This window comes from Lepisosteus platostomus, unplaced genomic scaffold (genome assembly GCF_059453375.1).
Source record: "Lepisosteus platostomus isolate fLepPlt1 unplaced genomic scaffold, fLepPlt1.hap1 Scaffold_42_H1, whole genome shotgun sequence".
NCBI classification, from domain to species: domain Eukaryota; kingdom Metazoa; phylum Chordata; class Actinopteri; order Semionotiformes; family Lepisosteidae; genus Lepisosteus; species Lepisosteus platostomus.
This window is the reverse complement of record NW_028291665.1, coordinates 250,635-272,333: the sequence shown is the minus strand read 5'-3', so window position 1 is coordinate 272,333 and position 21,699 is coordinate 250,635. Positions and strand designations below refer to the sequence as shown.

The following is a 21,699-nucleotide window of genomic DNA, read 5'->3' as shown; positions in this document are numbered from 1 at the left end:
GGAATTTCAAGGGAGGAGTTAGGTCAGAATGGGTAGGCTGCAAAACAACAAGTAAAGATTTATTCCAAGATGAAACGTTGTGGCGGTTTTCTTATCTTTTCAGCATGGACTAAACTTTTACGTGTTCCTTATATGCTATATATGTATATATTAGCACCAATGTCGTTCTTAAAAACTAACATGAAATTGTCAGGGACATTCAGCTATATACAAAGACGAGACAGACAAAGTAATAATTCTATATTAACGTGGCCTACATATTGACGCAATGATCGAACTAACTGACGTGTTCTGATTCAGATCCCCTGCAGTTCATGCCAATTAGAACAATAGCAATGCTGAGTCCTCCCCACCCTACTGAGCACAAATTCAGCTGCTCTCCAGTTCTGTTCTGCATGTTTTTTCATTGCAATTGAGCTCGGAGCTGGAGATGATCTCCATACAGTTCTGTGTTCACCAGCCCGCACTTGCGTGCTAATTTACGGGTTGTGGCAGATGCTTTTCTATAGTTCATATACATGACGGCAACCTGTTACCGAGGAACCTGAGAGGTTTAAAAGCCTCACGCGCCAGGCAGGACTCGAACCTACAATCTTCTGGTCCGAAATCAGACGTGTTATCCATTACGCCACTGGCCCATAGAACATGCGCTTGCACTCCACCACAGAGAGCTCTACACTGCTACCAGTAGTACACTTCCCCATCTAAATTTTCACAGCAAGAAACTTGTGTTTCCTACTATTTTTATCAGGTTTAAAATATCATCTCCTTAAAATTGAAAAAGTGTTGATGTGTCGTGCTGAAATTCCGATTGATTTTGAATTCAAAGAAAAAAGGTTTTCTTCCAAAACACCATGAAATTGTCACATCTTGCAGACAATAAGTGTATTCCATGTTGAAAAGAGAAGAAAGAAAACCATGGAGCCTTTTACAGGTGTGAGACTTCTTCAGGTGTGAGAAGACCTCACAGTCGAAACGCTGTGTTTCCGTTCTTCTCTTTTCAGCATGCAATAAACCTATTACTTGTTCCTTTGCAGCCGAGGCATGCTGACGTAGCTACCCAGCTGAACATCTTGCAGACTCTACAGTACTTCTCTCCTGTAGAAGTAAAGCAGGGCTTGCTGGGTGAGCTTTTGCTCCGGTAAATTAGGTCACGTGTCATGTTAAATCACTTCTTCTAAACACAACATTTGCTGGTGCTAGCTTTCCCCATGAAAAGAGACATTTCCCTTACAGTACATGACATATCGTTTTTATTCTATCAATAAGTATAGAAATTAAACAAAAGAAAAAATGGTGTCGCCAAAGAATGCACAGCTCTGTCGCCTTGGGGAGGTGTCAAGGGCATTGAGCTCCTTGGACATGAAAAGTGCCCGATAAATGCCATTTCTCATCATTTCTCTTGGCGTCAGTTCTGCTATTAAATGGGACGGAGGCAACGGGCTCAGAGAGCAGGTTAAGTGCACACCGAACGCAGATGTGTCCAAGTGTCTGTAAAAGCGCGGTGCTCCGCTGGCGCTGTTCCCTAGTGGCTTAAAGTGCCCGCCTAGTCAGCAGGCGATCCTGGGTCTGAATACCAGCGGTGCCTCTCTCCGTGTCTTGTTGTGCCGAATGTCTCATTTCAGACAAACATGTACAGCTTGGTTCAGTTTAATGCAAGAATTCATTTCCTTTCTGGAATAACTTGTTTTTGAAGAAATCCATACAGCTTGTGAAAGATGAAATCCATTTCTTGGTTGTCAGTGGAAAAAGATTGCCGGCTGCAAGAAGCGCAAGTGATTGTTTTCTTTGACCATAAACCTGCAAATGTAGGGAGTACAAGCGGCCGTCAGTCTCTGTGGCGCAATCGGTTAGCGCGTTAGGCTGTTAACCGAAAGGTTGGGGGTTCAAGCCCACCCAGGGACGCATGTCTCAGTTTTTCCAATGTAAACATCATCACCGCTAAAGAAGATGGCGCAGAAGGCTCCACAGTCGAAACGTTGTGCTTCTTTTCTTCTCTTTTCAGCATGGAGTAAACCTTTGCTTGATCCTTTGCAGCCTACGCATGCTGACACAGCTGCCTTTCTCTTAACGCGCCTGTAGGGAAAACCGGTTCAGGGACGCCAAATATGTAATCATAGTGGCTCTCTGAAGGCACCAGTTCTGTAGGGTTTGGGCATTTACTGAGACAATTATTAATTGTAGCAGTAAATCACAAAGTTGATTCTTTTGATGGCTTTAGAGTCCAACCATGCGACATAACTCAAACAACGCGCACACACAGGTACTAATACACGAGGATACATTTATTAATACATAGAATATGCATGTAAACCTAACAGATCTTATCGAGAGGGTTATCAGAATACAAAAGGTATATATTCAATCAGTTACAAAGTGTTACACATATCAAGAGGACATACGTTCAGTATATCATTCATTTAGACCGTTTCGTAAAGTGAACTTGGTTACAACTTCTACATTAGATACTCAAAACAAGTACATAACTCTTAGGAATTAAATTGATATCAACTGGTTGGGATAACAATTGAATTCTCGAGCTGTAATGCATTGAAGTTGAATACTCATCCAATCTTTGGGGATTCAGATCTCCTGCGGGCACAAAGAAACAGTTGCAGGCTGTTGCTGTCCAATCCGCGCTCTCTGGCTCCGTGCCAGGCTGTGCTGTGCGGCTTGCGACGGTGCGCTGCTGATGCTCACTGTTGGCTTTAACTAGCAAAGTTTGTGCACAGGAGAAAAGATGACTGTGGGTCCCAGCAAGTCAGGAAGAGGACCGGTTCTTCCTGATGAAGAGCTAGTTCTGAATAGTGATTCAGCTGTCCACAGTTCCGACCTGTTCACGAGGCCTGCTGCTGGTTACTCTCTGGCAACCTCCACTCTAGACTCTTAGAACAAAGGAAAGTTCTGGCACTCGGACACACTGGCCGTTCCGTGGTTGTCCGGGCTGAGTCTCAGGATGGTCAGGAGGCGCGCTGCGAGAATGTCCTGCCCTTGGGAGCCTTCTGCTCCTGGGCCGTCCTGCCCTGGAATTCTCCTTTGAATTCCCTTTAGAACAGTCCACAGAATCCTCTCCAGAATCCCTTCTGAATCTCAATCTGAAACTTGTTGAATCTGAATCTGAATCTGAATCTGAATCTGAATCTGAATCTCTCAGGCTCTCTGTGTTGCCTGTTTTTACCTGGAGGAACTTCAGCTCATTGATTGGCTGAAAGTTCCATGGGCATCAGAGTCCCACGTGGGTTACTCGGCCCTACCAGTCCCTGATTGGTTGATCAAGGTGAGATATGAGTCACTTAGTCCTGACACTTAGTAATGCAATCCAGATGTCCAACTCGCACTCCCTAGACAGATAGGCACCAATGGATGACCATTGATCATGATAGCCAGGCTTAGCTAAGTGCATCCCCCTTTGGGAGCTGTCCTTATCAAAAGAAAACATCTTGCATGAATGGTTTCTCTGTGGCTGCACCACAGAGATGGAGGGTGAGATGGGGCCTCTTTTGGGAAGGCTCAGAACACTTAATTCTTTCTTATTATTAAGCCTCGCCGCTACATATCCCCCCTTTTTGAAGGTCACGAGGTCCCGAGGCATTGTTGCCTTCAAAACAAAACAGAGTTAAGTGATGTCCCTTGCCATTAGAACATTAACCTTAAATGTCTACATTACTCCTCGAGAATTCATACCGGAACCAGCATTGGATACAAACAGGATGAATAACATCTGGAGTATGTATAAACACGGTAGGAGACATTATCTAAGTCTAGGAATTACACATCAGGAAGTTCACTGTCAATATCTGATACCTCTGTGGTAGATATTTGGGAAGAAGTAACTTCCTTTCTTTTGGCATGCTACCTTTGACTCATTCATGCTACCCAGAGTACATCTTGATGTGAGAGTACATCATTCAGAGTACACTGTCAGTCATGATCCAGCTACCTGGCAGTAGTGTTACAATAACAACAGTTCCTGTTCCCAGCCCCCGATAAACCACAACACCTGTGTTGGGTATCTGCTAGGGTGGTTTGGAGGTTTGTTCCATTAAAGCAAACTAACTACCTGTACCTCTTCAGGGCTTACTGTTTCTTGGATTTCTATCCAATTCAATAGTGTGGCACCTGAAGGCATCCATGACCTCAAGTTTGGTCTTATGTTGTCTGGTTCTAGACAGTACAGTGTTAAGTTCAAGAGCACTGTGGCCTCCTCGGGAACTTGCAGGAAAACTGTTTGATTAGGTAGCTGCATTGCGGTAGCTGTATCTTGCCTGTCACAAGTCATAGTGTCAGTTAAATGTGGTGTGCTGACCAGCCATTTACTTCCCACCTGCTCTTCATGGGGTTCATTAACCTCCCTCTGCTCGTTAGTAGCTTTACACCCTTCATTGGTGAATCGTTTAGACACAGCCAATGGATAGCTTTGGTAGCCATACCCATCTCAAGATTTGGAACCGAATTCAATCTTGGATTGCCTTCTGGGTGAGCTATGAACGATGAGGTTAATGTCACATGCTCCTCTACTGAGAAGAGTGGAATCAAGTGGGTTGGGAATTGTGCCGTGGTTAGACTGGCTACAGTGGCACTAAACTCCCTTAACAGGTCTTGTGTCAACATTCTGGCCTGTTGCACACAAGCATAAACCCACTGTATAACACCAACAATCATGTCCACTGGTTGGGGAATAAGGTTTAACCCTGTTGCATAGGAAGTTGCCTGTAGGGTTTCCCCTAAGCTTTCCAACTTTTGCTGCTGTTGATACAGTCTGTCACTACCCTCTGGCATCTCTGACACCTGCCTTCTTGGGGCAGTCAGGGTGAGAGTGCCAGTAGCACACAAACCTACCAGAAAAAGCAAACGTGCAACAGTGGTGGCAGCAATCAGTCCTCCCAAAAGTCTTTTCGGATGGCTGATCCCAGTCATCTCCTTCTGAGTGACTGTTGCCTTTCTAAGCTGGTGCAGCGTGTACATGGTGTCTTTCTCAGTATGCCCTGTGGCATCTTGGGCACCAACATCCTGGAAATCTGGGGAGATCTGACACAGCGGCTGATGCTGCTCCTCCGTTTCCAGGGCATCTGCTTTTTCGATTTGTTCATGCCTGTGCTCTAGGAACCCTGCAGGGAGCGGTGCAGCGGTGGAGCATGCCTGAGCCTCGGCTGAGTGGTCATCTGGAGCACCTGAGTGATCTGGGATTGTTACCCCATTCTCACTGTTCAGGTCCACCCTGCACACTTCCTGATTGAGGAATCCCTCTATCGGCATGTTTACAATCGTTCGCTGGGGGTAGGTGTAGGACACCTGCTCGCTCCCCCCTTCCCTCGCTAGGGGTTCAGGGAGCTGCCCCAGCAGTGGGATAGCTAGTTCACTGTCTTTGAACTCACTATCACTCACCAGGCCCATGTCAGTGCAGGCGGGGATTCTGACATCCCTCTTTGCGATGTCCTGCACTGGCAGGCGGGTGACTTTACCATCCAGCTCCAGTCTGGCTGAACCACTGTTGGTCAGACTCAAACTGACAGACTGAGCTGGTGGCTGTAAGAAAACCGGCTCGGCTTTCATTCCCTGTCCCTTCTGGGGGACTGGGTGTGTTGGCAACCCTGCCGTTGAGGCAGGAACAATCAGGTCAGTCTCACTCACTACCTGGTAGTTGTGAGAAATAATGTTACCTGACTGCAGGTTCCCTGGGTCACAGCAGAGGGAATCAGCATCTGGGATCAGGTGTTTCCACAGTGCAGTAGTCTCAGCGTCCAGCTGGACCTCCTGTCTAACCTGTGAATGTTGCACCAGGGGCACCTGGCGGTGGCCCTGTGACAGCTGCTCAAGCAGATCCTCACTAATAGAGGACCTCTCAGGGCTAAGAGTGAGGGCTACATCACCAACCTGCTCTCCTGCCATCTGGATCCCTTCCACCACTGCGGGGTGGTGGTCCTGACCCCTCTTGGGTGCCAGGGTGCACAGGGAAAGCTCCTTCTCATCGCCAGGTGGGGAGATCTGCTCCTCTTTAGGGATGTAAAAGGGGTGTGCTTTACCTGGTGGATCAGGCGGCTGCTTGGAGCACCGCTCCTGTGGCATGGAGGCTGTTGGGACCTTGGCCGGGACACGACTTCCCTGTATATTGGGGGAACAAGAAAATATTTTTATTTCTTGTCCAGAGGGAACAGAAGGAATCTCCACATAGGCTTCTGTGTTCGGTGGGCACTGTGTGAGCACAGTCTGCCTCTTGGCCCCCCTTTCCTTCTGTACAGAAGGCTTAGGAGCCTTGACCTGTTTCCACACTTTGCCTTTCTGGTGATTCACCAAAGGTTCCTCTCTGAGTCGCATGCCCTTTTCTTTTTCTACCCGTTTGAGCTTGCCGTGTGACATCAAACACCTTTCAACCTCAGTGTCAATCAGTGTCTCACTGGGTAAGACATCTCCCATGGCAGCCTTGAAGTAAAAGCTTCTTGCTTTTCCTCTGCGTTTTACTGCCTGCCCTGTGACTTCATGGGTGGAGTCAGCACTCACTTGGGAGTGGCTGACCTTATCCAGGCAGGAACCCTTCCGCTCAATCAGATAGACTGAGGGAGGGAGAGGGGGCGGGTCTCCGCCTCCTCCATTGGAGAGTATCAGCTCATTCACGCTTCCGGCAGCCTTGGGGAGCGGTTGTCCCTGTCCTAATAAAGCTTGTTCAAGCCTGGCCAGGCGGGCGGCTACTGAATCCTTTTGTTCAGCCTTTTCTAGCCCTTTCCTTCCCCCGGTGTTCTCATGGCACTTAGGACGCTGGGTGCGGTCCTGTGTGAGTGCTTTGGAACGGGGCTTAGCCAGCTCAGGAGCCTGTGCTCCTTCGAGCAGGGGAGAATTAACCCTGCTGGCTCTGACGGGGAACGCAGTCGCTTTAGCAACTTTTTGCTCAGAGCGACTTTGGACATCATACTCCCAGGCTTTCTGCACGAATCTCTTGATATCAGTCATTTTCATGGTCTGTGCATCTGTATGCATTAAGATCATCTTTCTGACTGACGGGTGGAGATTCGCAATGAATAAACCCTTGAAATGTGTGTTCTCTTCGCAACCCTCATCATTTCGCCCTGCAAAATAAGTTCGTCTAAGTCTCTCGTAATATTCGCGAGGGGACTCTGCTCTCTCGTGCTTAATGTTAAGAGCGGCGGCTATCGCAGCAGTCGGGTCAATAAACGCACTGTATTCTTCGATAAGTGCTTGACAAAGCTGCTCAAAATCATTACAGACTTCTTTCATCTGCCTAGCCATCCACTCATGTACAGCTCTGCTGGTAGTTTTTCTAACCAGAAACACTTTCTCCTGTTCTGTGGCGTTTGGCAGGTACTGCAGGTTATACCTGAGGTCTTGAATATAACTCTCGATATTATTCTCTGACACTGCGGGGTCAAATCTCTCTATGTCCTTCGCTAGCTCTCTCAGAGAATGGAGGTTTATTCTCCTAGCTTCTCCGCTGACGGAGATATGGAAGAGATCGTGGTCAGATCTGTCGCTGCTAGAGAGAGTGCTTAATAGCGACTCGAATTCAGACCTTTTAGCAACCATCGTTAAACTTAAAGAGTATTACTTATAAGTACGAAATCACAGTTTTACCACAGAAAACCACAAGATCAAGTATGCAATCAACCTGGTAGATTGCAAAAGATCACAAAACGATCAAGCACTGCTTAAAGAGCAAGGGGAACTTTTTTTCCTTTCGGCTTTCAGCACACTGTATTGTCGTGTATGAAACCCGCGGCGTTTTATATTGAATTATTCCGCTTGGTTGACTCATTTCAGTCTTGCCACGCCCGTGCCAGGGACGCCAAATAAATGTAGATAAAGCCGGTTCAGGGACGCCAAATATGTAATCATAGTGGCTCTCTGAAGGCACCAGTTCTGTAGGGTTTGGGCATTTACTGAAACAATTATTAATTGTAGCAGTAAATCACAAAGTTGATTCTTTTGATGGCTTTAGAGTCCAACCATGCGACATAACTCAAACAACGCGCACACACAGGTACTAATACACGAGGATACATTTATTAATACATAGAATATGCATGTAAACCTAACAGATCTTATCGAGAGGGTTATCAGAATACAAAAGGTATATATTCAATCAGTTACAAAGTGTTACACATATCAAGAGGACATACGTTCAGTATATCATTCATTTAGACCGTTTCGTAAAGTGAACTTGGTTACAACTTCTACATTAGATACTCAAAACAAGTACATAACTCTTAGGAATTAAATTGATATCAACTGGTTGGGATAACAATTGAATTCTCGAGCTGTAATGCATTGAAGTTGAATACTCATCCAATCTTTGGGGATTCAGATCTCCTGCGGGCACAAAGAAACAGTTGCAGGCTGTTGCTGTCCAATCCGCGCTCTCTGGCTCCGTGCCAGGCTGTGCTGTGCGGCTTGCGACGGTGCGCTGCTGATGCTCACTGTTGGCTTTAACTAGCAAAGTTTGTGCACAGGAGAAAAGATGACTGTGGGTCCCAGCAAGTCAGGAAGAGGACCGGTTCTTCCTGATGAAGAGCTAGTTCTGAATAGTGATTCAGCTGTCCACAGTTCCGACCTGTTCACGAGGCCTGCTGCTGGTTACTCTCTGGCAACCTCCACTCTAGACTCTTAGAACAAAGGAAAGTTCTGGCACTCGGACACACTGGCCGTTCCGTGGTTGTCCGGGGCTGAGTCTCAGGATGGTCAGGAGGCGCGCTGCGAGAATGTCCTGCCCTTGGGAGCCTTCTGCTCCTGGGCCGTCCTGCCCTGGAATTCTCCTTTGAATTCCCTTTAGAACAGTCCACAGAATCCTCTCCAGAATCCCTTCTGAATCTCAATCTGAAACTTGTTGAATCTGAATCTGAATCTGAATCTGAATCTGAATCTCTCAGGCTCTCTGTGTTGCCTGTTTTTACCTGGAGGAACTTCAGCTCATTGATTGGCTGAAAGTTCCATGGGCATCAGAGTCCCACGTGGGTTACTCGGCCCTACCAGTCCCTGATTGGTTGATCAAGGTGAGATATGAGTCACTTAGTCCTGACACTTAGTAATGCAATCCAGATGTCCAACTCGCACTCCCTAGACAGATAGGCACCAATGGATGACCATTGATCATGATAGCCAGGCTTAGCTAAGTGCATCCCCCTTTGGGAGCTGTCCTTATCAAAAGAAAACATCTTGCATGAATGGTTTCTCTGTGGCTGCACCACAGAGATGGAGGGTGAGATGGGGCCTCTTTTGGGAAGGCTCAGAACACTTAATTCTTTCTTATTATTAAGCCTCGCCGCTACACGCCTCAATCATTATTCACCAAAACCATCAGCAGAATGTGTCGCCTTTGTGGTGATGTCACTCCTCTGCTTCACAAATGTCCTTAGTGACGGACCATTTCTTTCTGCCATTTTTCCGGAGCGGTTATTGATTGCTCCATCATTTCCCTCATACTTTCCATCCCTAGATTGAAAAAAAAAAACAGAAACAGGCTGACAGGACGACAATCAAATTGCAAAAACTCATCAAAGCACTCGATAGAGTATTTGAATCCACAAGTAGCTCTGAGCAACTTTGTCCTGGCTTGCATGAAAGTCGGAAAATGTCAAAAAGAAAAAGATGGTGGCTTTTTCATATCTGTTCTTTTATTTTTAGTTCGTTGGCTCTTCTGTCCATTGTCCTCCTGCCTGGCTCTTGACCTGTGACTGTCTGAACGCACACATTAGACTTTCAGGCGGGGGATTTGTCCTGAGCCTCTGTGAAAGACCCACCCACCCCCATAAATCACTGCTCTAGAAACACATGAATGCAAAACTAAACCACAGCTTAAAGAGGAGCTCCAACTCAGTGCCATACTAATGTAAACGAAGTAATACTAAGACATGTTCTTATGGATTTGTCTTACCTTGAGATATGTAATTGGATTTCAGGATTAACTTCCTCATTCAATGTACTGGTGATTCTTTGCCTGGTCAGTACCTGGATGGGAGACCTCCAGCGAACAATTAAGCTTGCTGCTGGAAGTGGTGTTAAGAGACTCTTAGGATCTTCCAGAGGTGTCTGTCCAATAGCACTAGTTGCCTTAGAGCTGGCTCAAACATTGCTCAAGAGTCTACCTTTCACAGATGCGCAAAGATGAATGATGGGGGTGCACGCTTCAAGGAGCCTTCCAGCTGTAGGGACCGATTAGAGACGATCCGTAGCATGTGTTCGTTTCCATATACGCCCCGTGTCTCAACGGTAGGACAGAGTCAAATACTGCCTCGACACGTAACAGCGTTATATTAAACCGCAGGACTTGAGGGCTGTTTTGTTTGAATGTTCAAGGCATTGGTAAGAGCGTAGGTCAAGGGCCATTGGTGCATCTCCTGTAACTGGAGTAAAAATGCTATTCAAAGTGCAGTGACTAAAATCGTCGTCCACATGTCTCCGTTGTTGATTGCTTTCTGTCTAAGAACGTTCTGTTTTCATGTCCGAACGGGGAGATTTTATCATTCCAACTTGAAGCCACCCTTAAGTCCTCTGAGGTGTGTGTGTGTGTGTGCTTGCACGTATGGCGTAAAAGGTTTCTTAAACGGAGAGCGAACTTGAAAAAAGTTGCCTCAGCTGCCGCCGCCGCCTCGCACTCCCTGTTCGATTGTAGCAAGAAGGCAGCGGCCGCGGCGTTCGCTGTAGTCGTGCCCGATTGGTTAAGGTGACGGACTTGAAATCCGTTGGGGTCTCCCCGCGCAGGTTCAAATCCTGCCGACTACGGCGTCCTTTGCATTTGTTTGCGTGCGTGCGTGTAAAAGGACCAGCGCCGTTTCGTTTTCGCTGGGACCTTTAACACTCTAAATCGCCTGGACCCGCAGCCTGTGAAATCGGTTCTTCAGCACCCACGAAGGACGCTTTGCCGCTGGACACAGATACCGATGCTTTTCTGCAACGAGCTTTCCAGCTGAATTTTCTCGGCAGCTCCGTACTGAACCTGTTCTCCATTGCAACATAGCGGAGGCTCATCACGTCTATAGCAAGGCTGTGTAGGACCGCATACGCCACAGTGACTTGTACACAGACCACATGAAAGGCAAGCGAAATACACTTTTAAAATTCCAAAGAATCACAAGGTCAGAGGAACAGCGATGACCTGAACAGATCTGTTACAGAAGTCTAGGTTGACCTATTTAGAGCTGTAATTGCATTTTTGTTTAATAGAAGATCAAATCTACTCGCATGTACCAGCACCTTACAGTTTATTGATGTTAATTCTGTTTAAGTAATAAGATTGCTAACGATGTTGGACTTAAGCCGGTGTTTTTTAGAACAAATTGCTTACACTTCTGTAAGGAATACGCAGTACGTGCCTTTGTCAGTCATTGCTCACCATACCTGTAACTTTCTTATCTAACTCACTTCCTCAAATGGTGAAGGTCCACAAACATAAATGAAAAAAAAAAACCCTTGTTGTAGATGAGGTGCACAAAAAAGCAGCCCCTGATAGTGTATAACACATTTATACTATTGCAGAGACACATGTAACATATATATATATACTGTATATATATATATGAAACAGAAATAGAAACAGAAACAGGAATCGCTTACTCACCTGGAGAATCTCTGTAGGAATATCTAGCATTTATCAATGGAAATAAAAGCTGCTTTAATACAGTGCATGTTCAAACTCAAACCCTCAGCTGCTGTTCTTGTTTGTTTTGGGACAAATTGCAACTGAGCATCGCATGAGCCGTTACGTACCCTTATCTGTTAGGGAATTTCAAGGGAGGAGTTAGGTCAGAATGGGTAGGCTGCAAAACAACAAGTAAAGATTTATTCCAAGATGAAACGTTGTGGCGGTTTTCTTATCTTTTCAGCATGGACTAAACTTTTACGTGTTCCTTATATGCTATATATGTATATATTAGCACCAATGTCGTTCTTAAAAACTAACATGAAATTGTCAGGGACATTCAGCTATATACAAAGACGAGACAGACAAAGTAATAATTCTGTATTAACGTGGCCTACATATTGACGCAATGATCGAACTAACTGACATGTTCTGATTCAGATCCCCTGCAGTTCATGCCAATTAGAACAATAGGAATGCTGAGTCCTCCCCACCCTACTGAGCACAAATTCAGCTGCTCTCCAGTTCTGTTCTGCATGTTTTTTCATTGCAATTGAGCTCGGAACTGGAGATGATCTCCATACAGTTCTGTGTTCACTAGCCCACACTTGCGTGCTAATTTACGGGTTGTGGCAAATGCTTTTCTATAGTTCATATACATGACGGCAACCTGTTACCGAGGAACCTGAGAGGTTTAAAAGCCTCGCAAGCCAGGTAGGACTCGAACCTACAATCTTCTGATCCGAAGTCAGACGCGTTATCCATTACGCCACTGGCCCATAGAACATGCGCTTGAACTCCACCACAGAGAGCTCTACACTGCTATTAGTAGTACACTTCCCCATCTAAAGCTGATTGCAGCTGTCAATCATTTCGCAGCCACGCCCCCTCTTCATCTTCTCTCTGCCTTAAGCGTCTCCGCCACTCTCTCTTGACATTTCATGTCAGCATGTCAGAAGTCCGAGTGACGTTTTTAATGGCTGAGTGAGGGCACGATGCTGAAGCAGAGAGGCCACTTCAGCCAGAGAGACTTGTGCTAGGTGAGATCTGAAAAACAGACTCGCAACAGAAACAGACCAAAAAAGTATCGGTGAGATCAAAAGGCAAATGCAACATCCAGCAGAGGGCGTCTAAAGATTAGGGAACGGGCGACTGAAATCCATATGAGGCAAACTTTCCGGCTGTGTACTGCAGCTGGCCTCGTTGGCGTAGTTGGTAGCGCGTCAGTTTCATCGTCTGAAGGTCCTGAGTTTGATCCTCACACGGGGCAGGGCTGCTTCCTCTCTTGCTCTTTTCAAACACTTGCGGCAACTGTTCGCTCATAACCACGTCTGGAATGCGTGACCTTTACACGGGGGAGAAGCAACGCCGCATCCCTTTTCTAAAGAACATTCACATTCAGAAATAAGTCAAGAAATTTGCCATTACTTTAGCTCGCGCTGCTGTCAGCCTGCCCATGTTGCCAAAGAAAGATTCACTCGGCGTCAACATGACAGAACAGCGATCACTTGAAAACACTGTTCCACACTCCGTAAGCAAGAACTTCAGTGTTTGCAGTCACCCGATATGCCGATAGTCAAAGGAGCACAAAACACGAAGCGTCAAAGACAAGATGAGTTGATGGAAAGAGCGTTGAATTGATGAGCACAAAAGTTCAGCTCGTACAATAGGCAACGAAGGTCCCGGCGTCATCATCGCACTTGAAAGGACTGCCTTGCAGACTAAGGGCAGTGGGAGGTTGCTGTTTTGAGATGGAGGCATTGGGATGGTGGGCCGAGATCTATTCTTCTTAAGGAATTCTTCATCGTGAAAGATCGGTCCACAGGTCATCCAAAGAACTTACAAATTTTTGGGACTCAGGGAATCACGTGCTTCCGGAAGGGAGTGAAGTGCTCAAACACATGACATGCCCCCTTGATCTCACATGCACAATTCTGCTGCAACATGCACAGCTACCGTCCACACCAGGCAGTGGGGCTTCAGCAGAATTTGCAACGCCACCTGCAATTACATATCCAGCTGCACACATATACATGGCCCCTCTGTCCTTTTCAGGATCTCAAAAAAAAGCATAGCGTGGTTTTCCTGCAACCTGATTGACCGCATCTCCCTCAGAATGTGCCCCGTTGCATTCATTGGTGAAGCAGGACGGAGGCTAACGGGCATGCCAGAACAGTTAGGCTCAGCGATCTCTCCAAAATATTGTGGTTGTAGTGGAAGAAATATGGTTTAAATTGTACCTTGGTATTTCAAACTCTCTCTAGAATGTTATCCATTTCTATTTTATTTTGACAGGAACTGGCTAATGACACTGGATGAAAAGAGAAGAAAGAAAACACAACGTTTCGGCCGTGGAGCCTTCTTCAGGTGTGAGGGCTCCACGGCTGAAATGTTGTGTTTTCTTTCTTCTCTTTTAAGCATGGAATAGACCTATTACTTGTTCCTTTGCAGCCTACGCATGCTGACACAGCTCCCCACCTGAACTGCTAATGATGCCTGGTAGTTTGTGGTACTTGGGTATTGTCTTATGTTTGCTCAAACTGCATATGTGTGATTGCATATTTTTGGGAATTTTCATATGTCAATATTTAATTCACTGACATTCCTGTATGCTTGGAAGAAAGGTAGATTGGATTTGGCACAGGACGCCTGTCCATATTTGTTGATCATTGTTGGGCTGGAAAAACAATGATAAAAAGTGTATGAAAAAAGCTCTCTCCAATATTTCCCTTCTCTTCGCCATGGTTACACTGCCCGTTCTTTCCGTCTTTTGTCCTTCTACAAAGATTCCAGGGCTCTTTTTCCACCATAATATCAGAATTTGTTTTTTTCTCTTTTAAAGGCTGTAGGTGGGGTGTGATGGACTGTACCACTATCATAGAAGATTTTTTCAGGACACATCGCAGTTCCATAGTAGAATTTATCAATAGTAGAATTCCATAGGACATTATTTACCAACGTATTACCCAGTGTGAGACTCTGCCAGTAAACCTCAGAGCATTGAGTTCTCCACTGATAAAGATGGCTGTCTGAAGTCATGAAATCCACTGCTGGGATGCCTGAGAGACAGTAATTGAATCTTGGCTGGAATTAGGCTTTCTATTAGTGTTGATCTTTGGGAATTATGTGGTAAAAAGGGAAAACTCCTTTACTTTAGTCACTTTGAATGTTCAAATGTACAGAACCTGTAAAACTAAGCAATGAAAAAAATCCATCACCACTCTCATGATAGCATAACTCATAGTCTCTGCTGTTGTGTAACAATACACACTTTCAATTTTCTTATCGCCTGTCTCCAGAGAGAATGTTGTTAGTGCTGATGACCTTGAATTAGACCTTGTTGACTCTGTAAAACAATCTTCCTCTGCTTAGATTTTCACTCAGATTGATTTTGTTCTCAGATTATTCCTGGCAGGACTGAGTTTCTAGGAAATGAAAAGTGAAAGAAAAAGTACAGAAGATCAGCCCTTGAATATACAACATTGTGCAGTGAGATTGTTAAATGTATTAGCTGCTATCCTGTGCTAGAGCCTGTCGTGGTAAGCAGTGGATGACAGGATCTAGCACAGATACTAATGAAACACTGTTAATGAAAGATAAAACACTTGAGTCTTATTTTAGTTTTCCATTTCCCTTTCATTTGTGATGTACTGTACAACAGGCCACAGAACATGCACAAAAACAGATATGCACACATTCACACCAGGCAATGACAGTCTGCCCAGTCAGAATCTGAGCTGAGGTATCAGAATTCTGAATTCCCTGAATTCTGTCATGGATCATCCACAATAAGGGCAATATTTGAACACGAGGATCCCCAGGAGAGAGCCTAGTAACATAAATCTTGGAGCAAAAGCAGATGATTAACTTCATAGTTTGTGTGGTTGAGCCAAAGTTGAGCATGAGGATATGTGAGTCACCATTCTTAGAAATGGATCCAACTTCAGACAGGCGTCAAAAGTAAGAGTATACAGTGCTGGGGCAATGACACTTCAATGATCAGAAGGATAACAAGAGTTTTAATGCATTGAAATTGATTTTCTGGTGATGCACACTGTCATGGAACTATTAATTTTTTAAGGATCACTTACTGACGTCAGACAGCTGCCAATTCTCCAGACTGGAAGGATGAACAGTTTATCCCCCTAGGTACCATATTTCCATATTTCGAAGCATTGGAATAATACATGTCATACAGCAACATAAAAACAGGAAGACAAGTATCACAGCCCCTATAATCGGTGTTAGTAACTTAAAAGAAAAACATTCCCCCTGGCCCAAACAGTGATTCTAACCAGGAGAGAAAAGCCGGTGTATCTTTTATGCCTCTCTCTTTATTCACCTTGTCTTTTAGTTCTTTCAAATGCTGAATAGCGAGCGTAAGATTTCCGTAATCATAGTCATTAGCTGGAATATATGTACAACAGGAGTCTCCTACTAAAGCATAGACTCCTCCAGATGCTGCATTTTGAAGGTCCAGCACGAACCTGTTCTGAAGTGCCATTAATCTAACTCCCCTTAATTCTTGTTTGATAGCGTCTAAGCCTTCTAACGTGATATTAATAAAAGAGTACATTTCATAAAAAGTCGCATGGGTGAGGCTGTAGAATGAGGCATTAAAGCACATATATAACAAGATGCATTAAATTTCTTTAACTTTACATTATGATTTATAAATTTATACCACAAATTACTCATATCCCCCTCATTATCAGTTTCATTCAGCCAGTTTGTATACAAAGAGGCTTCGTGTTTAGATTCTTCCTCTTTTGGGGTGGTGACAGGCTTCTACATAAAAAGGAAAAGGGCTGTGCACATCAGTCCCAAGCAGGTTATCCCCATCTGTCCTTGTGGAGACATCACTCCTGCGCTTTGCTCAGTTCGTTTGTGACCTTTTTACAGTGGGAAGCATGAATCCAGGGCACCATTTCTGTGACCTTCACAGCAGTGGCAGTGGTCAGCAGCACCTGGTACAGCCCCCTCCACCTGAGTGAACACCATTTCTTTTTCCTGAAGTCTTTCACCAGAATCCAGTCTCCTTATTCACTCATTAGTTCTTACAGCACAGGTAAATCCCTGTGGGCTGGAGCCCAGCATAATCTTAGGCTTTTTTGGTCAACATTGGTCAACAGATTGGTCAACAACTGGGTAATAACTCTTAGAAAAATCTACACATTGTTCCCCTGCCTCAGCTGTGACGTTTTGCAGAACAATTCTAGCTGAAGTTGTAAAATTTCTCTTTGTTCCGTTCCTGCAAAACATCTTATTATGAACAAACAAACCACAATAATCATTTGCATCTAGGGGAATCACTCCCAAGGGTAACCCCCCTTAAAGCTATATTGTTCTACCCATCAGGTTCTGCCACTAGATAAGAGAACCTTTCCCATGAAATCATTTTTTGACCTTGAATTAGACCTTGTTGTCTCTGTAAAACAATCTTCCTCTGCTTAGATTTTCACTCAGATTGATTTTGTTCTCAGATTATTCCTGGCAGGACTGAGTTTCTAGGAAATGAAAAGTGAAAGAAAAAGTACAGAAGATCAGCCCTTGAATATACAACATTGTGCAGTGAGATTGTTAAATGTATTAGCTGCTATCCTGTGCTAGAGCCTGTCGTGGTAAGCAGTGGATGACAGGATCTAGCACAGATACTAATGAAACACTGTTAATGAAAGATAAAACACTTGAGTCTTATTTTAGTTTTCCATTTCCCTTTCATTTGTGATGTACTGTACAACAGGCCACAGAACATGCACAAAAACAGATATGCACACATTCACACCAGGCAATGACAGTCTGCCCAGTCAGAATCTGAGCTGAGGTATCAGAATTCTGAATTCCCTGAATTCTGTCATGGATCATCCACAATAAGGGCAATGTTTGAACACGAGGATCCCCAGGAGAGAGCCTAGTAACATAAATCTTGGAGCAAAAGCAGATGATTAACTTCATAGTTTGTGTGGTTGAGCCAAAGTTGAGCATGAGGATATGTGAGTCACCATTCTTAGAAATGGATCCAACTTCAGACAGGCGTCAAAAGTAAGAGTATACAGTGCTGGGGCAATGACACTTCAATGATCAGAAGGATAACAAGAGTTTTAATGCATTGAAATTGATTTTCTGGTGATGCACACTGTCATGGAACTATTAATTTTTTAAGGATCACTTACTGACGTCAGACAGCTGCCAATTCTCCAGACTGGAAGGATGAACAGTTTATCCCCCTAGGTACCATATTTCCATATTTCGAAGCATTGGAATAATACATGTCATACAGCAACATAAAAACAGGAAGACAAGTATCACAGCCCCTATAATCGGTGTTAGTAACTTAAAAGAAAAACATTCCCCCTGGCCCAAACAGTGATTCTAACCAGGAGAGAAAAGCCGGTGTATCTTTTATGCCTCTCTCTTTATTCACCTTGTCTTTTAGTTCTTTCAAATGCTGAATAGCGAGCGTAAGATTTCCGTAATCATAGTCATTAGCTGGAATATATGTACAACAGGAGTCTCCTACTAAAGCATAGACTCCTCCAGATGCTGCATTTTGAAGGTCCAGCACGAACCTGTTCTGAAGTGCCATTAATCTAACTCCCCTTAATTCTTGTTTGATAGCGTCTAAGCCTTCTAACGTGATATTAATAAAAGAGTACATTTCATAAAAAGTCGCATGGGTGAGGCTGTAGAATGAGGCATTAAAGCACATATATAACAAGATGCATTAAATTTCTTTAACTTTACATTATGATTTATAAATTTATACCACAAATTACTCATATCCCCCTCATTATCAGTTTCATTCAGCCAGTTTGTATACAAAGAGGCTTCGTGTTTAGATTCTTCCTCTTTTGGGGTGGTGACAGGCTTCTACATAAAAAGGAAAAGGGCTGTGCACATCAGTCCCAAGCAGGTTATCCCCATCTGTCCTTGTGGAGACATCACTCCTGCGCTTTGCTCAGTTCGTTTGTGACCTTTTTACAGTGGGAAGCATGAATCCAGGGCACCATTTCTGTGACCTTCACAGCAGTGGCAGTGGTCAGCAGCACCTGGTACAGCCCCCTCCACCTGAGTGAACACCATTTCTTTTTCCTGAAGTCTTTCACCAGAATCCAGTCTCCTTATTCACTCATTAGTTCTTACAGCACAGGTAAATCCCTGTGGGCTGGAGCCCAGCATAATCTTAGGCTTTTTTGGTCAACATTGGTCAACAGATTGGTCAACAACTGGGTAATAACTCTTAGAAAAATCTACACATTGTTCCCCTGCCTCAGCTGTGACGTTTTGCAGAACAATTCTAGCTGAAGTTGTAAAATTTCTCTTTGTTCCGTTCCTGCAAAACATCTTATTATGAACAAACAAACCACAATAATCATTTGCATCTAGGGGAATCACTCCCAAGGGTAACCCCCCTTAAAGCTATATTGTTCTACCCATCAGGTTCTGCCACTAGATAAGAGAACCTTTCCCATGAAATCATTTTTTGACCTTGAATTAGACCTTGTTGACTCTGTAAAACAATCTTCCTCTGCTTAGATTTTCACTCAGATTGATTTTGTTCTCAGATTATTCCTGGCAGGACTGAGTTTCTAGGAAATGAAAAGTGAAAGAAAAAGTACAGAAGATCAGCCCTTGAATATACAACATTGTGCAGTGAGATTGTTAAATGTATTAGCTGCTATCCTGTGCTAGAGCCTGTCGTGGTAAGCAGTGGATGACAGGATCTAGCACAGATACTAATGAAACACTGTTAATGAAAGATAAAACACTTGAGTCTTATTTTAGTTTTCCATTTCCCTTTCATTTGTGATGTACTGTACAACAGGCCACAGAACATGCACAAAAACAGATATGCACACATTCACACCAGGCAATGACAGTCTGCCCAGTCAGAATCTGAGCTGAGGTATCAGAATTCTGAATTCCCTGAATTCTGTCATGGATCATCCACAATAAGGGCAATGTTTGAACACGAGGATCCCCAGGAGAGAGCCTAGTAACATAAATCTTGGAGCAAAAGCAGATGATTAACTTCATAGTTTGTGTGGTTGAGCCAAAGTTGAGCATGAGGATATGTGAGTCACCATTCTTAGAAATGGATCCAACTTCAGACAGGCGTCAAAAGTAAGAGTATACAGTGCTGGGGCAATGACACTTCAATGATCAGAAGGATAACAAGAGTTTTAATGCATTGAAATTGATTTTCTGGTGATGCACACTGTCATGGAACTATTAATTTTTTAAGGATCACTTACTGACGTCAGACAGCTGCCAATTCTCCAGACTGGAAGGATGAACAGTTTATCCCCCTAGGTACCATATTTCCATATTTCGAAGCATTGGAATAATACATGTCATACAGCAACATAAAAACAGGAAGACAAGTATCACAGCCCCTATAATCGGTGTTAGTAACTTAAAAGAAAAACATTCCCCCTGGCCCAAACAGTGATTCTAACCAGGAGAGAAAAGCCGGTGTATCTTTTATGCCTCTCTCTTTATTCACCTTGTCTTTTAGTTCTTTCAAATGCTGAATAGCGAGCGTAAGATTTCCGTAATCATAGTCATTAGCTGGAATATATGTACAACAGGAGTCTCCTACTAAAGCATAGACTCCTCCAGATGCTGCATTTTGAAGGTCCAGCACGAACCTGTTCTGAAGTGCCATTAATCTAACTCCCCTTAATTCTTGTTTGATAGCGTCTAAGCCTTCTAACGTGATATTAATAAAAGAGTACATTTCATAAAAAGTCGCATGGGTGAGGCTGTAGAATGAGGCATTAAAGCACATATATAACAAGATGCATTAAATTTCTTTAACTTTACAGTATGATTTATAAATTTATACCACAAATTACTCATATCCCCCTCATTATCAGTTTCATTCAGCCAGTTTGTATACAAAGAGGCTTCGTGTTTAGATTCTTCCTCTTTTGGGGTGGTGACAGGCTTCTACATAAAAAGGAAAAGGGCTGTGCACATCAGTCCCAAGCAGGTTATCCCCATCTGTCCTTGTGGAGACATCACTCCTGCGCTTTGCTCAGTTCGTTTGTGACCTTTTTACAGTGGGAAGCATGAATCCAGGGCACCATTTCTGTGACCTTCACAGCAGTGGCAGTGGTCAGCAGCACCTGGTACAGCCCCCTCCACCTGAGTGAACACCATTTCTTTTTCCTGAAGTCTTTCACCAGAATCCAGTCTCCTTATTCACTCATTAGTTCTTACAGCACAGGTAAATCCCTGTGGGCTGGAGCCCAGCATAATCTTAGGCTTTTTTGGTCAACATTGGTCAACAGATTGGTCAACAACTGGGTAATAACTCTTAGAAAAATCTACACATTGTTCCCCTGCCTCAGCTGTGACGTTTTGCAGAACAATTCTAGCTGAAGTTGTAAAATTTCTCTTTGTTCCGTTCCTGCAAAACATCTTATTATGAACAAACAAACCACAATAATCATTTGCATCTAGGGGAATCACTCCCAAGGGTAACCCCCCTTAAAGCTATATTGTTCTACCCATCAGGTTCTGCCACTAGATAAGAGAACCTTTCCCATGAAATCATTTTTTGACCTTCATGATCCCTTCAGGGCGTACAATTAGCACAGAAGCAGCAGCTTTAGTCCACATGTTTTTCAAACAGGATATTAACGATATGATCATAACGAATAATACCAGACCCACAAATATGTATTGAACCAGAGACCCTCTCAATGTTCCTAGCACAGACTGTAGCCATGCACCAATGCCCCAATCGTCTGGATTATAATTATGATATATATTTTTCTTCATCATAGTGCTTTGCTAAGTCCTAGCAACCTACAATACTACAATAGAGAATTAGCAAATTCAACAATCCATTCGTCCAGCTAAATTCGTCCCCCCAGGAAGTTTCATTGATTGGCCCGTGATGATATCAAACAGGCTGTTACACAGTTCTGTTTGATCCAGCCCGCATCCCATGGCGTTCCTTCAGTCTGATGTCTAGTCGATCTTTCAGAGATCTGTTCCTTCATTCCACTGTTCCAGCAGACTGAGGGTGATCTCAGTCCATCTCACTCCGAACAATGCAGCCACAGCCTGACACACCTTCCCTGTGAAGTGTGTTCCTTGATCAT

General features: G+C 44.1%; 2 non-coding genes across 2 annotated transcripts; one reads left to right on the top strand and one right to left on the bottom strand.

Annotated features, from left to right (window-relative positions):
• The first annotated feature begins 10,646 nt into the window (after positions 1-10,646).
• On the top strand, positions 10,647-10,728 carry trnas-uga (transfer RNA serine (anticodon UGA)). The gene has a single exon. It is a non-coding gene; the product is annotated as a tRNA-Ser (tRNA).
• Positions 10,729-12,290: 1,562 nt separating this feature from the next.
• trnar-ucg (transfer RNA arginine (anticodon UCG)) lies at positions 12,291-12,363 on the bottom strand. The gene has a single exon. It is a non-coding gene; the product is annotated as a tRNA-Arg (tRNA).
• Positions 12,364-21,699: the final 9,336 nt, after the last annotated feature.